The 18,931-nt window shown below is 43.2% G+C and overlaps 1 protein-coding gene across 1 annotated transcript in view; it reads right to left on the bottom strand.

Moving 5' to 3' along the window:
• Nucleotides 1-18,931, bottom strand: part of LOC136629122 (zinc finger protein 135-like) — a 489,576-nt gene that overhangs the window by 98,917 nt on the left and 371,728 nt on the right. The gene's annotated exons all lie outside the window — the stretch shown is intronic.

The raw sequence follows: 18,931 nt of genomic DNA, 5'->3' as shown, positions 1-18,931 counted from the left end.
ACTGTATGTGTATTGTGGATGTAGCAGAGCTGTATGTGTGTAATGTACACGCTCCTGTACTGTATGTGTACTGTGGAGGTAGCAGAGCTGTATGTGTGTAATGTACGCGCTCCTGTACTGTATGTGTATTGTGGATGTAGCAGAGCTGTATGTGTAATGTACACGCCCCTGTACTGTATGTGTATTGTGGATGTAGCAGAGCTGTATGTGTGTAATGTACACGCTCCTGTACTGTATGTGTATTGTGGATGTAGCAGAGCTGTATGTGTGTAATGTACACGCTCCTGTACTGTATGTGTATTGTGGATGTAGCAGAGCTGTATGTGTAATGTACATGCTCCTGTACTGTATGTGTATTGTGGATGTAGCAGAGCTGTATGTGTGTAATGTACACGCTCCTGTACTGTATGTGTATTGTGGATGTAGCAGAGCTGTATGTGTGTAATGTACACGCTCCTGTACTGTATGTATTGTGGATGTAGCAGAGCTGTATGTGTGTAATGTACACGCCCCTGTACTGTATTGTATTGTGGATGCAGTAGAGCTCTATGTGTGTAATGTACACGCTCCTGTACTGTATGTGTATTGTGGATGTAGCAGAGCTGTATGTGTGTAATGTACACGCCCCTGTACTGTATTGTATTGTGGATGTAGTAGAGCTCTATGTGTGTAATGTACACGCTCCTGTACTGTATGTGTATTGTGGATGTAGCAGAGCTTTATGTGTGTCATGTACACGCTCCTGTACTGTATGTGTATTGTGGATGTAGCAGAGCTGTATGTGTGTAATGTACACGCTCCTGTACTGTATGTGTATTGTGGATGTAGCAGAGCTGTATGTGTGTAATGTACACGCTCCTGTACTGTATGTGTATTGTGGATGTAGCAGAGCTGTATGTGTGTAATGTACCCGCTCCTGTACTGTATGTGTATTGTGGATGTAGCAGAGCTGTATGTGTAATGTACACGCTCCTGTACTGTGTGTATTGTGGATGTAGCAGAGCTGTATGTGTGCAATGTACACGCTCCTGTACTGTATGTGTATTGTGGATGTAGCAGAGCTGTATGTGTGTAATGTACACGCTCCTGTACTGCATGTGTATGGTGGATGTAGCAAAGCTGTATGTGTGTAATGTACACGCTCCTGTACTGTATATGTATTGTGGATGTAGCAGAGCTGTACGTGTAATGTACACGCTCCTGTACTGTATGTGTATTGTGGATGTAGCAGAGCTGTATTTGTGTAATGTACACGCTCCTGTACTGTATGTGTATTGTGGATGTAGCAGAGCTGTATGTGTGTAATGTACACGCTCCTGTACTGTATGTGTATTGTGGATGTAGCAGAGCTGTATGTGTGTAATGTACACGCTCCTGTACTGTATGTGTATTGTGGATGTAGCAGAGCTGTATGTGTGTAATGTACACGCTCCTGTACTGTATGTGTATTGTGGATGTAGCAGAGCTGTATGTGTGTAATGTACATGCTCCTGTACTGTATGTGTATTGTGGATGTAGCAGAGCTGTATGTGTGTAATGTACACGCTCCTGTACTGTATGTGTATTGTGGATGTAGCAGAGCTGTATGTGTGTAATGTACACGCTCCTGTACTGTATGTGTATTGTGGATGTAGCAGAGCTGTATGTGTGTAATGTACACGCTCCTGTACTGTATGTGTATTGTGGATGTAGCAGAGCTGTATGTGTAATGTACATGCTCCTGTACTGTATGTGTATTGTGGATGTAGCAGAGCTGTATGTGTGTAATGTACACGTTCCTGTACTGTATGTGTATTGTGGATGTAGCAGAGCTGTATGTGTGTAATGTACACGCTCCTGTACTGTGTGTATTGTGGATGTAGCAGAGCTGTATGTGTGTAATGTACACGCTCCTGTACTGTATGTGTACTGTGGATGTAGCAGAGCTGTATGTGTGTAATGTACACGCTCCTGTACTGTATGTGTATTGTGGATGTAGCAGAGCTGTATGTGTGTAATGTACACGCTCCTGTACTGTATGTGTATTGTGGATGTAGCAGAGCTGTATGTGTGTAATGTACACGCTCCTGTACTGTATGTGTATTGTGGATGTAGCAGAGCTGTATGTGTGTAATGTACACGCTCCTGTACTGTATGTGTATTGTGGATGTACAGAGCTGTATGTGTAATGTACACGCTCCTGTACTGTGTGTATTGTGGATGTAGCAGAGCTGTATGTGTGTAATGTACACGCTCCTGTACTGTATGTGTATTGTGGATGTAGTAGAGCTGTATGTGTGTAATGTACACGCTCCTGTACTGTATGTGTATGGTGGATGTAGCAGAGCTGTATGTGTGTAATGTACACGCTCCTGTACTGTATGTGTATTGTGGATGTAGCAGAGCTGTATGTGTGTAATGTACACGCTCCTGTACTGTATGTGTATTGTGGATGTACAGAGCTGTATGTGTAATGTACACGCTCCTGTACTGTGTGTATTGTGGATGTAGCAGAGCTGTATGTGTAATGTACACGCTCCTGTACTGTATGTGTATTGTGGATGTAGTAGAGCTGTATGTGTGTAATGTACACGCTCCTGTACTGTATGTGTATTGTGGATGTAGCAGAGCTGTATGTGTGTAATGTACACGCTCCTGTATGTGTGTAATGTACACGCTCCTGTACTGTATGTGTATTGTGGATGTAGTAGAGCTGTATGTGTGTAATGTACACGCTCCTGTACTGTATGTGTATTGTGGATGTAGCAGAGCTGTATGTGTGTAATGTACACGCTCCTGTACTGTATGTGTATTGTGGATGTACAGAGCTGTATGTGTGTAATGTACACGCTCCTGTACTGTATGTGTATTGTGGATGTAGTAGAGCTGTATGTGTGTAATGTACACGCTCCTGTACTGTGTGTATTGTGGATGTAGCAGAGCTGTATGTGTGTAATGTACACGCTCCTGTACTGTATGTGTATTGTGGATGTAGCAGAGCTGTATGTGTGTAATGTACACGCTCCTGTACTGTATGTGTATTGTGGATGTAGTAGAGCTGTATGTGTGTAATGTACACGCTCCTGTACTGTATGTGTATTGTGGATGTAGTAGAGCTGTATGTGTGTAATGTACACGCTCCTGTACTGTATGTGTATTGTGGATGTAGCAGAGCTGTATGTGTGTAATGTACATGCTCCTGTACTGTATGTGTATTGTGGATGTAGCAGAGCTGTATGTGTGTAATGTACACGCTCCTGTACTGTATGTGTATTGTGGATGTAGCAGAGCTGTATCTGTGTAATGTACACGCTCCTGTACTGCATGTGTATGGTGGATGTAGCAGAGCTGTATGTGTGTAATGTACACGCTCCTGTACTGTATATGTATTGTGGATGTAGCAGAGCTGTACGTGTAATGTACACGCTCCTGTACTGTATGTGTATTGTGGATGTAGCAGAGCTGTATTTGTGTAATGTACACGCTCCTGTACTGTATGTGTATTGTGGATGTAGCAGAGCTGTACGTGTAATGTACACGCTCCTGTACTGTATGTGTATTGTGGATGTAGCAGAGCTGTATTTGTGTAATGTACACGCTCCTGTACTGTATGTGTATTGTGGATGTAGCAGAGCTGTATGTGTGTAATGTACACGCTCCTGTACTGTATGTGTATTGTGGATGTAGCAGAGCTGTATGTGTGTAATGTACACGCTCCTGTACTGTATGTGTATTGTGGATGTAGCAGAGCTGTATGTGTAATGTACACGCTCCTGTACTGTATGTGTATTGTGGATGTAGTAGAGCTGTATGTGTGTAATGTACACGCCCCTGTACTGTGTGTGTATTGTAGATGTAGCAGAGCTGTATGTGTGTAATGTACATGCTCCGGTACTGTATGTGTATTGTGGATGTAGCAGAGCTGTATGTGTGTAATGTACACGCTCCAGTACTGTATGTGTATTGTGGATGTAGCAGAGCTGTATGTGTGTAATGTACACGCTCCTGTACTGTATGTGTATTGTGGGTGTAGCAGAGCTGTATGTGTGTAATGTACACGCTCCAGTACTGTATGTGTATTGTGGATGTAGCAGAGCTGTATGTGTGTAATGTACACGCTCCTGTGCTGTATGTGTATTGTGGATGTAGCAGAGCTGTATGTGTGTAATGTACACGCTCCTGTACTGTATGTGTATTGTGGATGTAGCAGAGCTGTATGTGTGTAATGTACACGCTCCTGTACTGTATGTGTATTGTGGATGTAGCAGAGCTGTATGTGTAATGTACACGCTCCTGTACTGTATGTGTATTGTGGATGTAGTAGAGCTGTATGTGTGTAATGTACACGCCCCTGTACTGTGTGTGTATTGTAGATGTAGCAGAGCTGTATGTGTGTAATGTACATGCTCCTGTACTGTATGTGTATTGTGGATGTAGCAGAGCTGTATGTGTGTAATGTACACGCTCCAGTACTGTATGTGTATTGTGGATGTAGCAGAGCTGTATGTGTGTAATGTTCACGCTCCTGTACTGTATGTGTATTGTGGATGTAGCAGAGCTGTATGTGTGTAATGTACACGCTCCTGTACTGTATGTGTATTGTGGGTGTAGCAGAGCTGTATGTGTGTAATGTACACGCTCCTGTACTGTATGTGTATTGTGGATGTAGCAGAGCTGTATGTGTGTAATGTACACGCTCCTGTACTGTATGTGTATTGTGGATGTAGCAGAGCTGTATGTGTGTAATGTACACGCTCCTGTACTGTATGTGTATTGTGGGTGTAGCAGAGCTGTATGTGTGTAATGTACACGCTCCAGTACTGTATGTGTATTGTGGATGTAGCAGAGCTGTATGTGTGTAATGTACACGCTCCTGTGCTGTATGTGTATTGTGGATGTAGCAGAGCTGTATGTGTGTAATGTACACGCTCCTGTACTGTATGTGTATTGTGGATGTAGCAGAGCTGTATGTGTGTAATGTACACGCTCCTGTACTGTATGTGTACTGTGGATGTAGCAGAGCTGTATGTGTGTAATGTACACGCTCCTGTACTGTATGTGTATTGTGGATGTAGCAGAGCTGTATGTGTGTAATGTACACGCTCCTGTACTGTATGTGTACTGTGGATGTAGCAGAGCTGTATGTGTGTAATGTACACGCTCCTGTACTGTATGTGTATTGTGGATGTAGCAGAGCTGTATGTGTGTAATGTACACGCTCCTGTACTGTATGTGTACTGTGGATGTAGCAGAGCTGTATGTGTGTAATGTACACGCTCCTGTACTGTATGTGTATTGTGGATGTAGCAGAGCTGTATGTGTGTAATGTACACGCTCCTCTACTGTATGTGTATTGTGGATGTAGCAGAGCTGTATGTGTGTAATGTACATGTTCCTGTACTGTATGTGTATTGTGGATGTAGCAGAGCTGTATGTGTGTAATGTACACGCTCCTGTACTGTATGTGTATTGTGGATGTAGCAGAGCTGTATGTGTGTAATGTACACGCTCCTGTACTGTATGTGTATTGTGAATGTAGCAGAGCTGTATGTGTAATGTACACGCTCCTGTACTGTATGTGTATTGTGGATGTAGCAGAGCTGTATGTGTGTAATGTACACGCTCCTGTACTGTATGTGTATTGTGGATGTAGCAGAGCTGTATGTGTAATGTACACGCTCCTGTACTGTATGTGTATTGTGGATGTAGCAGAGCTGTATGTGTGTAATGTACACGTTCCTGTACTGTATGTGTATTGTGGATGTAGCAGAGCTGTATGTGTGTAATGTACACGCTCCTGTACTGTATGTGTATTGTGGATGTAGCAGAGCTGTATGTGTGTAATGTACACGCTCCTGTACTGTATGTGTATTGTGGATGTAGCAGAGCTGTATGTGTGTAATGTACACGCTCCTGTACTGTATGTGTATAGTGGATGTAGCAGAGCTGTATGTGTAATGTACACGCTCCTGTACTGTATGTGTATTGTGGATGTAGCAGAGCTGTATGTGTGTAATGTACACGCTCCTGTACTGTATGTGTATTGTGGATGTAGCAGAGCTGTATGTGTGTAATGTACCTGCTCCTGTACTGTATGTGTATTGTGGATGTAGCAGAGCTGTATGTGTGTAATGTACACGCTCCTGTACTGTATGTGTATTGTGGATGTAGCAGAGCTGTATGTGTAATGTACACGCTCCTGTACTGTATGTGTATTGTGGATGTAGCAGAGCTGTATGTGTAATGTACGCGCTCCTGTACTGTATGTGTATTGTGGATGTAGCAGAGCTGTATGTGTGTAATGTACACGCTCCTGTACTGTATGTGTGTTGTGGATGTAGCAGAGCTGTATGTGTGTAATGTACACGCTCCAGTACTGTATGTGTATTGTGGATGTAGCAGAGCTGTATGTGTGTAATGTACACGCCCCTGTACTGTATGTGTATTGTGGATGTAGCAGAGCTGTATGTGTGTAATGTACACGCTCCTGTACTGTATGTGTATTGTGGATGTAGCAGAGCTGTATGTGTGTAATGTACACGCTCCTGTACTGTAGGTGTATTGTGGATGTAGTAGAGCTGTATGTGTGTAATGTACGCGCTCCTGTACTGTATGTGTATTGTGGATGTAGCAGAGCTGTATGTGTGTAATGTACACGCTCCTGTACTGTATGTGTATTGTGGATGTAGCAGAGCTGTATGTGTGTAATGTACACGCTCCTGTACTGTATGTGTATTGTGGATGTAGCAGAGCTGTATGTGTGTAATGTACACGCTCCTGTACTGTATGTGTATTGTGGATGTAGCAGAGCTGTATGTGTAATGTACGCGCTCCTGTACTGTATGTGTATTGTGGATGTAGCAGAGCTGTATGTGTGTAATGTACACGCTCCTGTACTGTGTGTATTGTGGATGTAGCAGAGCTGTATGTGTGTAATGTACACGCTCCTGTACTGTATGTGTATTGTGGATGTAGCAGAGCTGTATGTGTAATGTACACGCTCCAGTACTGTATGTGTATTGTGGATGTAGCAGAGCTGTATGTGTAATGTACACGCTCCTGTACTGTATGTGTATTGTGGATGTAGCAGAGCTGTATGTGTGTAATGTACACGCTCCTGTACTGTATGTGTATTGTGGGTGTAGCAGAGCTGTATGTGTGTAATGTACACGCTCCTGTACTGTATGTGTATTGTGGATGTAGCAGAGCTGTATGTGTAATGTACACGCTCCTGTACTGTATGTGTATTGTGGATGTAGCAGAGCTGTATGTGTGTAATGTACACGCTCCTGTACTGTATGTGTATTGTGGATGTAGCAGAGCTGTATGTGTGTAATGTACACGCTCCTGTACTGTATGTGTATTGTGGATGTAGCAGAGCTGTATGTGTGTAAAGTAAACGCTCCTGTACTGTATGTGTATTGTGGATGTAGCAGAGCTGTATGTGTGTGATGTACACGCTCCTGTACTGTATGTGTATTGTGGATGTAGCAGAGCTGTATGTGTGTAATGTACACGCTCCTGTACTGTATGTGTATTGTGGATGTAGCAGAGCTGTATGTGTGTAAAGTAAACGCTCCTGTACTGTATGTGTATTGTGGATGTAGCAGAGCTGTATGTGTGTGATGTACACGCTCCTGTACTGTATGTGTATTGTGGATGTAGCAGAGCTGTATGTGTGTGATGTACACGCTCCTGTACTGTATGTGTATTGTGGATGTAGCAGAGCTGTATGTGTGTAATGTACACGCTCCTGTACTGTATGTGTATTGTGGATGTAGTAGAGCTGTATGTGTGTAATGTACACGCTCCTGTACTGTATGTGTATTGTGGATGTAGCAGAGCTGTATGTGTGTAATGTACGCGCTCCTGTACTGTATGTGTATTGTGGATGTAGCAGAGCTGTATGTGTAATGTACACGCTCCTGTACTGTATGTGTATTGTGGATGTAGCAGAGCTGTATGTGTGTAATGTACACGTTCCTGTACTGTATGTGTATTGTGGATGTAGCAGAGCTGTATGTGTGTAATGTACACGCTCCTGTACTGTATGTGTATTGTGGATGTAGCAGAGCTGTATGTGTGTAATGTACACGCTCCTGTACTGTATGTGTATTGTGGATGTAGCAGAGCTGTATGTGTGTAATGTACACGCTCCTGTACTGTATGTGTATAGTGGATGTAGCAGAGCTGTATGTGTAATGTACACGCTCCTGTACTGTATGTGTATTGTGGATGTAGCAGAGCTGTATGTGTGTAATGTACACGCTCCTGTACTGTATGTGTATTGTGGATGTAGCAGAGCTGTATGTGTGTAATGTACCTGCTCCTGTACTGTATGTGTATTGTGGATGTAGCAGAGCTGTATGTGTGTAATGTACACGCTCCTGTATTGTATGTGTATTGTGGATGTAGCAGAGCTGTATGTGTAATGTACACGCTCCTGTACTGTATGTGTATTGTGGATGTAGCAGAGCTGTATGTGTAATGTACGCGCTCCTGTACTGTATGTGTATTGTGGATGTAGCAGAGCTGTATGTGTGTAATGTACACGCTCCTGTACTGTATGTGTGTTGTGGATGTAGCAGAGCTGTATGTGTGTAATGTACACGCTCCTGTACTGTATGTGTATTGTGGATGTAGCAGAGCTGTATGTGTGTAATGTACACGCTCCTGTACTGTATGTGTATTGTGGATGTAGTAGAGCTGTATGTGTGTAATGTACACGCTCCTGTACTGTATGTGTATTGTGGATGTAGCAGAGCTGTATGTGTGTAATGTACGCGCTCCTGTACTGTACGTGTATTGTGGATGTAGCAGAGCTGTATGTGTGTAATGTACACGCTCCTGTACTGTATGTGTATTGTGGATGTAGCAGAGCTGTATGTGTGTAATGTACACGCTCCTGTACTGTATGTGCATTGTGGATGTAGCAGAGCTGTATGTGTGTAATGTACACGCTCCTGTACTGTATGTGTATTGTGGATGTAGCAGAGCTCTATGTGTGTAATGTACACGCTCCTGTACTGCATGTGTATGGTGGATGTAGCAGAGCTGTATGTGTGTAATGTACACGCTCCTGTACTGTATGTGTATTGTGGATGTAGAGAGCTGTATGTGTGTCATGTACATGCTCCTGTACTGTATGTGTATTGTGGATGTAGCAGAGCTGTATGTGTGTGATTGTACACGCTCCTGTACTGTATGTGTATTGTGGATGTAGCAGAGCTGTATGTGTGTAATGTACAGCTCCTGTACTGTATGTGTATTGTGGATGTAGCAGAGCTGTATGCGTGTAATGTACACGCTCCTGTACTGTATGTGTATTGTGGATGTAGCAGAGCTGTATGTGTGTAATGTACACGCTCCTGTACTGTATGTGTATTGTGGATGTAGCAGAGCTGTATGTGTAATGTACACGCTCCTGTACTGTATGTGTATTGTGGATGTAGCAGAGCTGTATGTGTAATGTACACGCTCCTGTACTGTATGTGTATTGTGGATGTAGCAGAGCTGTATGTGTGTAATGTACACGCTCCTGTACTGTATGTGTACTGTGGATGTAGCAGAGCTGTATGTGTAATGTACACGCTCCTGTACTGTATGTGTACTGTGGATGTAGCAGAGCTGTATGTGTAATGTACACGCTCCTGTACTGTATGTGTATTGTGGATGTAGCAGAGCTGTATGTGTAATGTACACGCTCCTGTACTGTATGTGTATTGTGGATGTAGCAGAGCTGTATGTGTAATGTACATGCTCCTGTACTGTATGTGTATTGTGGATGTAGCAGAGCTGTATGTGTGTAATGTACACGCTCCTGTACTGTATGTGTATTGTGGATGTAGTAGAGCTGTATGTGTAATGTACACGCTCCTGTACTGTGTGTGTATTGTGGATGTAGCAGAGCTGTATGTGTGTAATGTACACGCTCCTGTACTGTATGTGTATTGTGAATGTAGCAGAGCTGTATGTGTAATGTACACGCTCCTGTACTGTATGTGTATTGTGGATGTAGCAGAGCTGTATGTGTGTAATGTACACGCTCCTGTACTGTATGTGTATTGTGGATGTACAGAGCTGTATGTGTGTAATGTACACGCTCCTGTACTGTATGTGTATTGTGGATGTAGCAGAGCTGTATGTGTGTAATGTACACGCTCCTGTACTGTATGTGTATTGTGGATGTAGCAGAGCTGTATGTGTGTAATGTACACGCTCCTGTAATGTATGTGTGTTGTGGATGTAGCAGAGCTGTATGTGTGTAATGTACACGCTCCTGTACTGTGTGTATTGTGGATGTAGCAGAGCTGTATGTGTGTAATGTACACGCTCCTGTACTGTATGTGTATTGTGGATGTAGTAGAGCTGTATGTGTGTAATGTACACGCTCCTGTACTGTATGTGTATTGTGGATGTAGCAGAGCTGTATGTGTGTAATGTACACGCTCCTGTACTGCATGTGTATGGTGGATGTAGCAGAGCTGTATGTGTGTAATGTACACGCTCCTGTACTGTATGTGTATTGTGGATTAGTAGAGCTGTATGTGTGTAATGTACACGCTCCTGTACAGTATGTGTATTGTGGATGTAGCAGAGCTGTATGTGTGTAATGTACACGCTCCTGTACTGTATGTGTATTGTGGATGTAGCAGAGCTGTACGTGTAATGTACACGCTCCTGTACTGTATGTGTATTGTGGATGTAGCAGAGCTGTATGTGTGTAATGTACACGCTCCTGTACTGTATGTGTATTGTGGATGTAGCAGAGCTGTATTTGTGTAATGTACACGCTCCTGTACTGTATGTGTATTGTGGATGTAGCAGAGCTGTACGTGTAATGTACACGCTCCTGTACTGTATGTGTATTGTGGATGTAGCAGAGCTGTATGTGTGTAATGTACACGCTCCTGTACTGTATGTGTATTGTGGATGTAGCAGAGCTGTACGTGTAATGTACACGCTCCTGTACTGTATGTGTATTGTGGATGTAGCAGAGCTGTATTTGTGTAATGTACACGCTCCTGTACTGTATGTGTATTGTGGATGTAGCAGAGCTGTATGTGTGTAATGTACACGCTCCTGTACTGTATGTGTATTGTGGATGTAGCAGAGCTGTATGTGTGTAATGTACACGCTCCTGTACTGTATGTGTATTGTGGATGTAGCAGAGCTGTATGTGTAATGTACACGCTCCTGTACTGTATGTGTATTGTGGATGTAGTAGAGCTGTATGTGTGTAATGTACACGCCCCTGTACTGTGTGTGTATTGTAGATGTAGCAGAGCTGTATGTGTGTAATGTACATGCTCCTGTACTGTATGTGTATTGTGGATGTAGCAGAGCTGTATGTGTGTAATGTACACGCTCCAGTACTGTATGTGTATTGTGGATGTAGCAGAGCTGTATGTGTGTAATGTACACGCTCCTGTACTGTATGTGTATTGTGGATGTAGCAGAGCTGTATGTGTGTAATGTACACGCTCCTGTACTGTATGTGTATTGTGGATGTAGCAGAGCTGTATGTGTATTGTGGATGTAGCAGAGCTGTATGTGTGTAATGTACACGCTCCTGTACTGTATGTGTATTGTGGATGTAGCAGAGCTGTATGTGTAATGTACAGCTCCTGTACTGTATGTGTATTGTGGATGTAGCAGAGCTCTATGTGTAATGTACACGCTCCTGTACTGTATGTGTATTGTGGATGTAGCAGAGCTGTATGTGTGTAATGTACACGCTCCTGTACTGTATGTGTACTGTGGATGTAGCAGAGCTGTATGTGTGTAATGTACACGCTCCTGTTCTGTATGTGTATTGTGGATGTAGCAGAGCTGTATGTGTGTAATGTACACGCTCCTGTACTGTATGTGTATTGTGGATGTAGCAGAGCTGTATGCGTGTAATGTACACGCTCCTGTACTGTATGTGTATTGTGGATGTAGCAGAGCTGTATGTGTGTAATGTACACGCTCCTGTACTGTATGTGTATTGTGGATGTAGCAGAGCTGTATGTGTGTAATGTGCACGCTCCTGTACTGTATGTGTATTGTGGATGTAGCAGAGCTGTATGTGTGTAATGTACACGCTCCTGTACTGTATGTGTATTGTGGATGTAGCAGAGCTGTATGTGTGTAATGTACATGCTCCTGTACTGTATGTGTATTGTGGATGTAGCAGAGCTGTATGTGTAATGTACACGCTCCTGTACTGTATGTGTACTGTGGATGTAGCAGAGCTGTATGTGTAATGTACACGCTCCTGTACAGTATGTGTACTGTGGATGTAGCAGAGCTGTATGTGTAATGTACACGCTCCTGTACTGTACTGTGTATTGTGGATGTAGCAGAGCTGTATGTGTGTAATGTACACGCTCCTGTACTGTATGTGTATTGTGGATGTAGCAGAGCTGTATGTGTGTAATGTACATGCTCCTGTACTGTATGTGTATTGTGGATGTAGCAGAGCTGTATGTGTAATGTACACGCTCCTGTACTGTATGTGTATTGTGGATGTAGCAGAGCTGTATGTGTAATGTACACGCTCCTGTACTGTATGTGTATTGTGGATGTAGTAGAGCTGTATGTGTAATGTACACGCTCCTGTACTGTGTGTGTATTGTGGATGTAGCAGAGCTGTATGTGTGTAATGTACACGCTCCTGTACTGTATGTGTATTGTGAATGTAGCAGAGCTGTATGTGTCAGGTACACGCTCCTGTACTGTATGTGTATTGTGGATGTAGCAGAGCTGTATGTGTGTAATGTACACGCTCCTGTACTGTGTGTATTGTGGATGTAGCAGAGCTGTATGTGTGTAATGTACACGCTCCTGTACTGTATGTGTATTGTGGATGTAGTAGAGCTGTATGTGTGTAATGTACACGCTCCTGTACTGTATGTGTATTGTGGATGTAGCAGAGCTGTATCTGTGTAATGTACACGCTCCTGTACTGCATGTGTATGGTGGATGTAGCAGAGCTGTATGTGTGTAATGTACACGCTCCTGTACTGTATATGTATTGTGGATGTAGCAGAGCTGTACGTGTAATGTACACGCTCCTGTACTGTATGTGTATTGTGGATGTAGCAGAGCTGTATTTGTGTAATGTACACGCTCCTGTACTGTATGTGTATTGTGGATGTAGCAGAGCTGTACGTGTAATGTACACGCTCCTGTACTGTATGTGTATTGTGGATGTAGCAGAGCTGTATTTGTGTAATGTACACGCTCCTGTACTGTATGTGTATTGTGGATGTAGCAGAGCTGTATGTGTGTAATGTACACGCTCCTGTACTGTATGTGTATTGTGGATGTAGCAGAGCTGTATGTGTGTAATGTACACGCTCCTGTACTGTATGTGTATTGTGGATGTAGCAGAGCTGTATGTGTAATGTACACGCTCCTGTACTGTATGTGTATTGTGGATGTAGTAGAGCTGTATGTGTGTAATGTACACGCCCCTGTACTGTGTGTGTATTGTAGATGTAGCAGAGCTGTATGTGTGTAATGTACATGCTCCTGTACTGTATGTGTATTGTGGATGTAGCAGAGCTGTATGTGTGTAATGTACACGCTCCAGTACTGTATGTGTATTGTGGATGTAGCAGAGCTGTATGTGTGTAATGTACACGCTCCTGTACTGTATGTGTATTGTGGGTGTAGCAGAGCTGTATGTGTGTAATGTACACGCTCCAGTACTGTATGTGTATTGTGGATGTAGCAGAGCTGTATGTGTGTAATGTACACGCTCCTGTGCTGTATGTGTATTGTGGATGTAGCAGAGCTGTATGTGTGTAATGTACACGCTCCTGTACTGTATGTGTATTGTGGATGTAGCAGAGCTGTATGTGTGTAATGTACACGCTCCTGTACTGTATGTGTATTGTGGATGTAGCAGAGCTGTATGTGTAATGTACACGCTCCTGTACTGTATGTGTATTGTGGATGTAGTAGAGCTGTATGTGTGTAATGTACACGCCCCTGTACTGTGTGTGTATTGTAGATGTAGCAGAGCTGTATGTGTGTAATGTACATGCTCCTGTACTGTATGTGTATTGTGGATGTAGCAGAGCTGTATGTGTGTAATGTACACGCTCCAGTACTGTATGTGTATTGTGGATGTAGCAGAGCTGTATGTGTGTAATGTACACGCTCCTGTACTGTATGTGTATTGTGGGTGTAGCAGAGCTGTATGTGTGTAATGTACACGCTCCAGTACTGTATGTGTATTGTGGATGTAGCAGAGCTGTATGTGTGTAATGTACACGCTCCTGTGCTGTATGTGTATTGTGGATGTAGCAGAGCTGTATGTGTGTAATGTACACGCTCCTGTACTGTATGTGTATTGTGGATGTAGCAGAGCTGTATGTGTGTAATGTACACGCTCCTGTACTGTATGTGTATTGTGGATGGAGCAGAGCTGTATGTGTGTAATGTACACGCTCCTGTACTGTATGTGTACTGTGGATGTAGCAGAGCTGTATGTGTGTAATGTACACGCTCCTGTACTGTATGTGTATTGTGGATGTAGCAGAGCTGTATGTGTGTAATGTACACGCTCCTGTACTGTATGTGTATTGTGGATGTAGCAGAGCTGTATGTGTGTAATGTACATGTTCCTGTACTGTATGTGTATTGTGGATGTAGCAGAGCTGTATGTGTGTAATGTACACGCTCCTGTACTGTATGTGTATTGTGGATGTAGCAGAGCTGTATGTGTGTAATGTACACGCTCCTGTACTGTATGTGTATTGTGAATGTAGCAGAGCTGTATGTGTAATGTACACGCTCCTGTGCTGTATGTGTATTGTGGATGTAGCAGAGCTGTATGTGTAATGTACACGCTCCTGTACTGTATGTGTATTGTGGATGTAGCAGAGCTGTATGTGTGTAATGTACACGCTCCTGTACTGTATGTGTATTGTGGATGTAGCAGAGCTGTATGTGTGTAATGTACACGCTCCTGTACTTTATGTGTATTGTGGATGTAGCAGAGCTGTATGTGTGTAATGTACACGCTCCTGTACTGTATGTGTATTGTGGATGTAGCAGAGCTGTATGTGTGTAATGTACACGCTCCTGTACTGTATGTGTATTGTGGATGTAGCAGAGCTGTATGTGTAATGTACACGCTCCTGTACTGTATGTGTATTGTGGATGTAGCAGAGCTGTATGTGTGTAATGTACACGTTCCTGTACTGTATGTGTATTGTGGATGTAGCAGAGCTGTATGTGTGTAATGTACACGCTCCTGTACTGTATGTGTATTGTGGATGTAGCAGAGCTGTATGTGTGTAATGTACACGCTCCTGTACTGTATGTGTATAGTGGATGTAGCAGAGCTGTATGTGTAATGTACACGCTCCTGTACTGTATGTGTATTGTGGATGTAGCAGAGCTGTATGTGTGTAATGTACACGCTCCTGTACTGTATGTGTATTGTGGATGTAGCAGAGCTGTATGTGTGTAATGTACACGCTCCTGTACTGTATGTGTATTGTGGATGTAGCAGAGCTGTATGTGTGTAATGTACACGCTCCTGTACTGTATGTGTATTGTGGATGTACAGAGCTGTATGTAATGTACACGCTCCTGTACTGTGTGTATTGTGGATGTAGCAGAGCTGTATGTGTGTAATGTACACGCTCCTGTACTGTATGTGTATTGTGGATGTAGCAGAGCTGTATGTGTGTAATGTACCTGCTCCTGTACTGTATGTGTATTGTGGATGTAGCAGAGCTGTATGTGTGTAATGTACACGCTCCTGTACTGTATGTGTATTGTGGATGTAGCAGAGCTGTATGTGTGTAATGTACACGGTCCTGTACTGTATGTGTATTGTGGATGTAGCAGAGCTGTATGCGTGTAATGTACACGCTCCTGTACTGTATGTGTATTGTGGATGTAGCAGAGCTGTATGTGTAATGTACATGCTCCTGTATGTGTATTGTGGATGTAGCAGAGCTGTATGTGTGTAATGTACACGCTCCTGTACTGTATGTGCATTGTGGATGTAGCAGAGCTGTATGTGTGTAATGTACACGCTCCTGTACTGTATGTGTATTGTGGATGTAGCAGAGCTGTATGTGTGTAATGTACACGCTCCTGTTCTGTATGTGTATTGTGGATGTAGCAGAGCTGTATGTGTGTAATGTACACGCTCCTGTACTGTATGTGTATTGTGGATGTAGTAGAGCTGTATGTGTGTAATGTACACGCTCCCGTACTGTATGTGTATTGTGGATGTAGCAGAGCTGTATGTGTGTAATGTACACGCTCCTGTACTGTGTGTGTATTGTGGATGTAGCAGAGCTGTATGTGTGTAATGTACACGCTCCTGTACTGTATGTGTATTGTGGATGTAGCAGAGCTGTATGTGTGTAATGTACACGCTCCTGTACTGTATGTGTATGGTGGATGTAGCAGAGCTGTATGTGTGTAATGTACACGCTCCTGTACTGTATATGTATTGTGGATGTAGCAGAGCTGTACGTGTAATGTACACGCTCCTGTACTGTATGTGTATTGTGGATGTAGCAGAGCTGTATTTGTGTAATGTACACGCTCCTGTACTGTATGTGTATTGTGGATGTAGCAGAGCTGTACGTGTAATGTACACGCTCCTGTACTGTATGTGTATTGTGGATGTAGCAGAGCTGTATTTGTGTAATGTACACGCTCCTGTACTGTATGTGTATTGTGGATGTAGTAGAGCTGTATGTGTGTAATGTACACGTTCCTGTACTGTATGTGTATTGTGGATGTAGCAGAGCTGTATGTGTGTAATGTACACGCTCCTGTACTGTATGTGTATTGTGGATGTAGCAGAGCTGTATGTGTATTGTGGATGTAGCAGAGCTGTATGTGTGTAATGTACACGCTCCTGTACTGTATGTGTACTGTGGATGTAGCAGAGCTGTATGTGTGTAATGTACACGCTCCTGTTCTGTATGTGTATTGTGGATGTAGCAGAGCTGTATGTGTGTAATGTACACGCTCCTGTACTGTATGTGTATTGTGGATGTAGCAGAGCTGTATGTGTGTAATGTACACGCTCCTGTACTGTATGTGTATTGTGGATGTAGCAGAGCTGTATGTGTGTAATGTACACGCTCCTGTACTGTATGTGTATTGTGGATGTAGCAGAGCTGTATGTGTAATGTACACGCTCCTGTACTGTACGTGTATTGTGGATGTAGCAGAGCTGTATGTGTAATGTACACGCTCCTGTACTGTATGTGTATTGTGGATGTAGCAGAGCTGTATGTGTGTAATGTAGACGCTCCTGTACTGTATGTGTATTGTGGATGTAGCAGAGCTGTATGTGTGTAATGTACACGCTCCTGTACTGTATGTGTATTGTGGATGTAGCAGAGCTGTATGTGTAATGTACACGCTCCTGTACTGTATGTGTATTGTGGATGTAGCAGAGCTGTATGTGTAATGTACACGCTCCTGTACTGTATGTGTATTGTGGATGTAGAGAGCTGTATGTGTGTAATGTACACGCTCCTGTACTGTATGTGTATTGTGGATGTAGCAGAGCTGTATGTGTGTAATGTACACGCTCCTGTACTGTATGTGTATTGTGGATGTAGCAGAGCTGTATGCGTGTAATGTACACGCTCCTGTACTGTATGTGTATTGTGGATGTAGCAGAGCTGTATGTGTGTAATGTACACGCTCCTGTACTGTATGTGTATTGTGGATGTAGCAGAGCTGTATGTGTAATGTACACGCTCCTGTACTGTATGTGTACTGTGGATGTAGCAGAGCTGTATGTGTAATGTACACGCTCCTGTACTGTATGTGTACTGTGGATGTAGCAGAGCTGTATGTGTAATGTACACGCTCCTGTACTGTATGTGTATTGTGGATGTAGCAGAGCTGTATGTGTAATGTACACGCTCCTGTACTGTATGTGTATTGTGGATGTAGCAGAGCTGTATGTGTAATGTACACGCTCCTGTACTGTATGTGTATTGTGGATGTAGTAGAGCTGTATGTGTAATGTACACGCTCCTGTACTGTGTGTGTATTGTGGATGTAGCAGAGCTGTATGTGTGTAATGTACACGCTCCTGTACTGTATGTGTATTGTGAATGTAGCAGACTGTATGTGTAATGTACACGCTCCTGTACTGTATGTGTATTGTGGATGTAGCAGAGCTGTATGTGTGTAATGTACACGCTCCTGTACTGTATGTGTATTGTGGATGTAGCAGAGCTGTATGTGTAATGTACACGCTCCTGTACTGTATGTGTATTGTGGATGTAGCAGAGCTGTATGTGTGTAATGTACACGCTCCTGTAATGTATGTGTGTTGTGGATGTAGCAGAGCTGTATGTGTGTAATGTACACGCTCCTGTACTGTATGTGTATTGTGGATGTAGCAGAGCTGTATGTATGTAATGTACACGCTCCAGTACTGTATGTGTATTGTGGATGTAGCAGAGCTGTATGTGTAATGTACACGCTCCTGTTCTGTATGTGTATTGTGGATGTAGCAGAGCTGTATGTGTGTCATGTACACGCTCCTGTACTGTATGTGTATTGTGGATGTAGCAGAGCTGTATGTGTAATGTACACGCCCCTGTACTGTATGTGTATTGTGGATGTAGCAGAGCTGTATGTGTGTAATGTACACGCTCCTGTACTGTATGTGTATTGTGGATGTAGCAGAGCTGTATGTGTGTAATGTACACGCTCCTGTACTGTATGTGTATTGTGGATGTAGCAGAGCTGTATGTGTGTAATGTACACGCTCCTGTACTGTCTGTGTATTGTGGATGTAGCAGAGCTGTATGTGTGTAATGTACACGCTCCTGTACTGTATGTGTATTGTGGATGTAGCAGAGCTGTATGTGTGTAATGTACACGCTCCAGTACTGTATGTGTATTGTGGATGTAGCAGAGCTGTATGTGTGTAATGTACACGCCCCTGTACTGTATG

Source organism: Eleutherodactylus coqui, chromosome 5 (genome assembly GCF_035609145.1).
Source record: "Eleutherodactylus coqui strain aEleCoq1 chromosome 5, aEleCoq1.hap1, whole genome shotgun sequence".
In the NCBI taxonomy this organism is placed as follows: Eukaryota; Metazoa; Chordata; class Amphibia; order Anura; family Eleutherodactylidae; genus Eleutherodactylus; species Eleutherodactylus coqui.
The sequence above is the reverse complement of the archived record's forward strand: the minus strand, read 5'-3'. Positions and strand labels throughout refer to the sequence as shown.